The 7,247-nt window shown below is 33.7% G+C and overlaps 1 non-coding gene across 1 annotated transcript; it reads left to right on the plus strand.

Moving 5' to 3' along the window:
• Positions 1 to 4,216: 4,216 nt before the first annotated feature.
• On the plus strand, positions 4,217 to 4,323 carry LOC131170908 (small nucleolar RNA R71). Its single transcript, XR_009141672.1, has one exon. It is a non-coding gene; the product is annotated as a small nucleolar RNA R71 (small nucleolar RNA).
• Positions 4,324 to 7,247: the final 2,924 nt, after the last annotated feature.

Here is a 7,247-nt window from a genome sequence, read left to right on the forward strand (position 1 = left end):
ATGCTCTTGATTTAAATTGTTGAAAGTTATTTGTGTATATTTGAACTGGCAATGTTTAGTAAATTGTTAAGATAGGTTTTGAAACCACAGTGTCATGACCATATATTTGAACACTTCACTAGCATGACTAGTGGGGGTAATAATCAGTTTCGAATTTTCATTCCTTCTCTGGCTGAAGTGTTGAGGTGTGTGCCAGTAGAAGAAGAAATTGAATAGATATCCATATATTTGAGCTAGCTGGCCTTGTGATGTGACTTCTCCTTAGCCTCTGGCTATTGAGATTATATTTGTTTCGAATGGCATGATATAACTGTAGCTTTTATGAGATTGGTTTTGAAACTTCAAAATGAAATTATTTGGATTAAAATCACATAATTCATGTTTTGTGTTTAACTCTCATGTTCAGTCCAATTTTTGAATAAATATTATTTAAATTCTGCATAAATATTATTTTAGTATGTTGTGCACCACTGAGTCCTAGTACTCAGCGATAGCTGTTATTGCTGTCACAGATTTGGAGACTAGAGGAGCAGCAGACTGAGCTGCTGAGGATTGAGGACCTACCTGCTTGAAGTTATTGAGTATATTTTATACCCTGACTGTAAAAATTTATTTTTATGTATGTAATGTATGTAAAGGTAAGGACATATAAAACTGGTCTTGAGCAGTTTGTATAAAGTTTGTAATAAATTTTAGTTTGAATTTCTCTTAATATAAATTTTTATAATGATGTATATAAATTATTTTATCTTTAATAAAATTTGAATAGAAGTATTTTGTTTTAAATTGAATGAAATTCATTAATGGTATTTTGATGATTGTTGGATATTTGAAATTGTGGATTTGAATTTTGGAGATGGATAATGATGTTGAAATTGATTGTGAATTTTAAGAAGTTATTGAGACAAATTATTGGAAGTGCTTTTTACAGGTATTTGAAAAACTGTTTTCTCAAAATACAAATGGCACTCTGCCGAAATTTCTATAAAATTTGTGAAAAAATAAAATGGGACAAAAAATTTTACTAGTTTTAAATCTTCGAATAAATGATTTTAATACCTATTAGAAAATGCTCACCACTTATAAAAGTAAGAAAATTGTTTTAAAATCCCTTGTAGGGTACTTAATGAGTTATCAGTAGGTGAAGTTCGATAGTTCATTAGGCATTCTATGAGATCATGTTATGCCTTACAGAGGGCTAAAGTGTGACATTCCAACTCCTCAAAGCTTGTTTTAACCCATAAATGGATCACTTTAGCTTGCGTACTTTGGAACCATCTTGGGATTCAAAACCCCTAGGTTGTTCCATGAAAATGTTTTCTTCAATGTATCTATTGAGAAAAGCTGTTTTGATATCCATCTGCCAAATCTCATAATCATAGTATGCAGCTATTGCTAATAGAATCCTAACTGATTTAAGCATGGCAACAAGTGAGAAAGTCTCTTCATAGTTGATTCCTTGCCTTTGGCGAAACACTTTCGCTACTAGCCTTGCCTTATAGGTCTTTACCTTTCCATTAGAACCAATTTTCTTCTTGAAAACCCATTTGTTCCCTATAGGTACAATACCTTCAGGTGGGTCAATAAGATCCCAAACTTGATTCTTATACATGGAATCAATTTCGGTTTCATAGCATCAATCCATTTTGAAGAGTTTATATCTGATATAGGGGCATTACAAAGGCCGAAAGGCATTCTTCTATATGTAAATGTTCCATAGGGACAAGTGAACATTGTCTTTTCTTGGTCTTTTAGGTGAATAGGAATTTGAAAAAATCTCGAGTACCCATCTAGATAACGGAAATAAGAGTGTTTTGCTAACCTTTCTAACATTTGGTCGATGAAAGGTAAAGGGAAATGATCTTTTCTTGTGGCACTATTCAATTTCCTATAATCTATGCACATTCGCCAACCAGTGACTACTCTAGTAAGAATTAGTTCATTGCTTGCATTTTGGATAACAGTTGTCCCACCTTTCTTAGGAACTACATGTACTGGACTAACCCATTTACTATCAGAAATTAGGTATATGATACTTGCATCTAATAGTTTTAAAATTTCTTTCTTGACTACTTCTTTCATGTTTAGGTTAAGTCTTCTTTGATGTTCGATTGTGGGTTTACTTTTTTCTTCCATGGGTATCCTATGCATGTAAATCGAAGGGTTGATCTCCTTCAGGTCTTCTATTTTATACCCTAATGCTTTGCTATGGATCCTAAGTTCTCTTAACAATTTTTCCTCTTCTCACTTAGACAGGCTAGCATTGATTATAACAGGATAATTAGACTTTGAGTCTAGGAATGCGTACCTTAGTGAAGACGAGAGAGGTTTTAGCTCTACCTGTTTGGAGTTTTCCTGGAGCTTATCTTTGGTTTGTTCCTCCTTCAACTTTTCTATCTCAGAAGCCTTAGCTAAAGGTAGGGGTGGAGGAGCTGCCAACTGTTGTGCACATGCTGCTATTTTAGTATTTTCATCATCCACTATGTGGCTGTGCACAATACATGCTTCAAGAGGATATTTAGGATGTGTCTTATGAAATTCCTCTTTAACTTGTTCGTCAATTATGTCAACCTTGAAGCATTCATCAGGTTTAAATTTGTGTTTCATTATGTCGAACAAGTTGAACTCCACTTCTTCTTCTCCTACCTTGAGGGTTAATCATCCATTTTTGACGTCTACGATGGCTCCAACGATTGCCAAGAATGGTCTTCCCAAGAGAATGGGAATTTGGACATCTTCTTTCATCTCAAGGACAACAAAGTCCACTGGAATGAAGAATTTGCCCACTTTGATAGGGATGTTCTCAAGTATCCCTACAGGATATTTAACAGATCGATCAGCCAATTGCAATGAGATTGTTGTGGGTTTCAGTTCCCCGATCTCCAGCTTTTTGCATATTGATAGAGGCATTAGACTGACGCTTGCCCCAAGATTGCAGAGGGCCTTGTCTATTTTCTTATTACCAATGATATAGGGTATGGAGAAGCTTCTTAGATCTTTCAACTTTGGAGGCAGTTTATTTTGCAGAATGGCACTGCATTCCTCTGTTAAAGCTAATTTTCCATTGTCTTCTTGGTTCCTTTTCTTTGACAAAATTTCTTTAAGAAATTTGGCATAAGACGTCATCTGGGAAAGTGCTTCAGTGAAGGGGATGTTAATGTAAAGTTTCTGTAAAACTTCCAAAAACTTTCCAAACTGGTTGTCCAGTTTGGCTTTCTGAAATCTCTGAGGAAAAGGTAGGGGAGGCTGGTATGGTTCTGATAATTTCCTTGTCTTCCTTGCTTCCTCTTCCTGATCTTTCTTAGCATCTTCCTCCTTTTTCTCTGCTTGGTCTTTAGATTTTTCTATGGTTTCCTCTGTCAATTCTACCTCTGGTTGTACTAGAGTTCTCCCACTCCTCAGTGCAACTGCCTTACATTGCTCCCTTGGGTTCATTTCTGGTTGACTTGGTAGTTTGCAAGCAGGCTTACTTGAAGAACTTGCTTGCTGAGCAATTTGATTCTCTAGCATCTTGTTATGGGTAGCAAGTTGGTCCATTCTGGAAGTCAGCTATTTAATCAATTCAGTTTGTTGTTGTTGAGCTACTAAGAATCCTTTCATCATGGTTTTCATGGTCATTTTTGGTTCAGGTTATTGAGGTTAGAGAGGTAGTGATGGCTGTGTAAAGTTTTGACCTCTGTTCTGAAATCCAGGGGGTGCTGAAGGTTTGTAACCTTGTTGCTTGTTTATTGGCTGGTTCTACTAATTGGACCATGAGAAATTTGGGTGGTTTCTCCATCCAGGGTTGTAAGTATTTGAATGCAGATTGTTTGGCTGCCTCTGGTTGAAGTTTCCTCCATTATTCACATAGTTCATCTGTTCTGTAGGTTCATTGAAATTGCTGTATTCTGAATTCATTTATCCTCCTTCACAGCTGCCCTCATGTTGACTATTTGTACCAACTGCGTTGGCTTGCATTCTTTCGAGTTTCTTTGTGAGCTAGTCAAACTGGGCATTTATCATGATTAGGGCATCTACTTCCAGGACCCCTGTAGTTCTTCTTGCATTTCCTTTTTCATTTGACCACTCATAATTATGGTATGCAACCCTTTCTAGAAGTTCAAGTGCTTGTGGCACAGTTTTCTCCATTAGATCACCCTCTGTAGCTGAATCAACTGTGCTCCTTGTAGAGGGTAGTAATCCATTATAGAAATTTTGCACCAATAGCCAATCTTCTATGCCATGGTGTGGACATTCCCTCTGCAGGTCTTTATATCTTTCCCATGCATCATAGAGTGATCCTCCTTCCTTTTATCTGAAGCTGTTGAGCTCAAGCCTCAGCTTTGCAGTCTTTATAGGTGGGAAATACCTTGCTAGAAATGCTTGAGAGAGATTTTCCCAGGTAGTGAATGTTCCAGCCGGTTGAGAAAGTAACCACTTCCTTGCTCTGTCCCGAAGGGAGAATGGGAATGCTCTGAGTCATATTGCTTGATCAGACACTCCATTCATCTTGAATGTATCACATGTAACACCCCGAAACTCCGAGTTATGAATAGTATCATTTTTTATCCGTGACTAGTACTATTCAAAGACACCTTGAGGACCAAAAATAAATAGAAAATTAATTGAGATAGACACAATAAAAATTCAAGTGACCCAAAAATATAAGGACTCACCGGGTATATTGTAAAAGAGGGATTATGACCCGATAAGGGGCATTTTGGTCAATTCACTTTAAGAGTTGATTTTTTACCAAAATGTCAATTTAATTAAATAAAAATAAATTATTGAATTATGAAGAAATATTGAGGAAAATTTAGTGTAAATATAAAAAGAAAAGAAAAGAAATAAAATTGTAAGTTTTATGACATTTTTTACATAATTAAAATTTTTAATTGAAATAAACTAATTTTGGGAATAAATATATATAAAAGATAAGACAAATTAAAAAGTCATTTCTTCCCTTTCTTTCCCATTTAGTAACCACCCACTCTCTCTCCTTCTCTCTTTTTTTCTTTCTTCTTCTTCCTTCTTTCTCCATTGACACCCATTCTCAAAACTCAATTCCTTGCTTTTGGTCTATGGGTTTTGCATCTAATCAGTAGGGAGCATGTGACACCCCTTACCCGTCTACAGTATATCCGAGTAAGCTATGTCACACGGTGTACCGGAACACTCTACTTTATCTCAATCATTTTTGTTCTTCCTTAATTTATTTTTATCATAGTTTTGAATATAATTTATGAAATATAATTCATTTAAGTCATTTATTGAAATTATAATTTATTTGATGTAACACCCCTCACCCGACTATAGTGTAGCCGAGCAAGGCATGCTACATTCGGTACCGGAGCACCCTAACTTATCTTACTTTATTTTTTGTAAATAATCATTTAATTTAATATCAATTATTTTTCGACGGAGAAACCAGCGGAGTTTCCCCTATTTTATTATCGTTTGGTGTATTTCAATATTCACCTGTTTGAAATTCAACAATATTTCTAAAATAAAATCTTATCCATGCTAATCATAATTATCTCATCAATCATTCTCATAATTTTCTCATATTTCAAATCTCATCCATACATTTCAATTTCATAATCATTTCCATACATTTCCATTCATACTCAATTCATATGTAAACATTCTCAAATTACATAAGCAAAATTTTCAAATTTCCTTAATATACATAATTTACAAAATAATTACAAAATTTCATAATTTACATAATATATAAATTAATTACATATGAAAAAGCTAATTAATTAATTTACATCGCATTCCTATTAATTACCTGTTCATAATCTACATTATAATACAATATCTAGCATTTTATACAAAATACAAAATATGATCTATATGGGCCCTATCTACATGCATTGCTGAGGAGGTGACAAACTTTGACACTCTGCTGATCAAAACTCTCAAAATTCCCAGTCAAACGTCCATTGGGTTCTAGCTTCAGTACCTGCGTGAAGGAAATAATTTCATCGCGCTAAGCATTGCTGCTTAGTGGTGCAATAATATAACAAGGAAATAATATACAAATAAAGATAGAAATAAAACATAATTCAATTAATTAAGATTTATTTATACTTCACATGCGGTTTCTAAAATTTAATATGTTTTATCCTAATTTAGTCTTCTTTGAAAGTGTTTATTTCGTCAATATACAGTAATAATGTACAAAGAAAAATGATTTGAAAATAATAAATTTATGCTTATATTATTATATAAGTCACATTTACAATATTTATTTATGTTATAATTTTCTTTGCTAATCTTTTAGCATTTTCTCTATACTTGCTAGGTTGTCTCATATTGTTTCATAATAAGTAAATTTTGATATTGGTCCAGTTCATTTCGATTCTTTCTAATAAATAACTATTCTAATTTATTTTAGGTCATCTTACTCATTTATTTAATTTCTAATTTTTTTTTATTACTAATATTCTTAACTTATTTCAATAAATTTCACTGCCCAAGTAACCTATGACAGGCTGACTAAACTGGATAACGGGTTGTTGGCACTGGACACCGCGGTGCCTCGGGCCGTCATACCATGGGACGCGGAGCGTCAACCACGTATGCAGTCAGTATGGCTAAAAAGCCATGATAACACATAATCGGGCATAAAAGCCATGAATACAGGCATAAAGCCATGAATGTGGGCATAAAGCCATGAATACGGGCATAAAGCCATGAATACAGGCATAAAGCCTTTCGCAGTACTGCTAAAACAATACCCTATTGGCATGCCAAACTATCCAATCTGACACACATGTCTAGGCAATACAAGGGCACATAATATCATTAAATATTAATATATTATGTTTTATGACTTCATTATTTCATGATAAATTTCAATTATAATTCATACATTCATTTGATCATTTATATGATCACAATTCACATCAATTATCCTTTTATACCATTGTACTCAAAATACTTCTCCTCTCTACAATAATGAGAACTAATGTCTCATTCATACATTAATATGGTTCATTTATTCATTCATTATGTTATTCATATTGATCACAATTCTAAATAATGGTTCACATGTACCATTGTATTCAAAACATTTTTCCTTTCTCATTTATACATTCAAGAATCTACTTATGTAATTACAAATTTTATATTTCAAGTTCAGTTACTAATATTTTATGAATTCCATTTGTGATGGGCATATAAGCCCTAACTATCTATTCACATCAATTAGGTGACTTATTTTTCATGTGTCAAGTAATCCATGAATATTTCATGAATTT

This window comes from Hevea brasiliensis, chromosome 11, assembly GCF_030052815.1.
Source record: "Hevea brasiliensis isolate MT/VB/25A 57/8 chromosome 11, ASM3005281v1, whole genome shotgun sequence".
Taxonomy (NCBI): domain Eukaryota; kingdom Viridiplantae; phylum Streptophyta; class Magnoliopsida; order Malpighiales; family Euphorbiaceae; genus Hevea; species Hevea brasiliensis.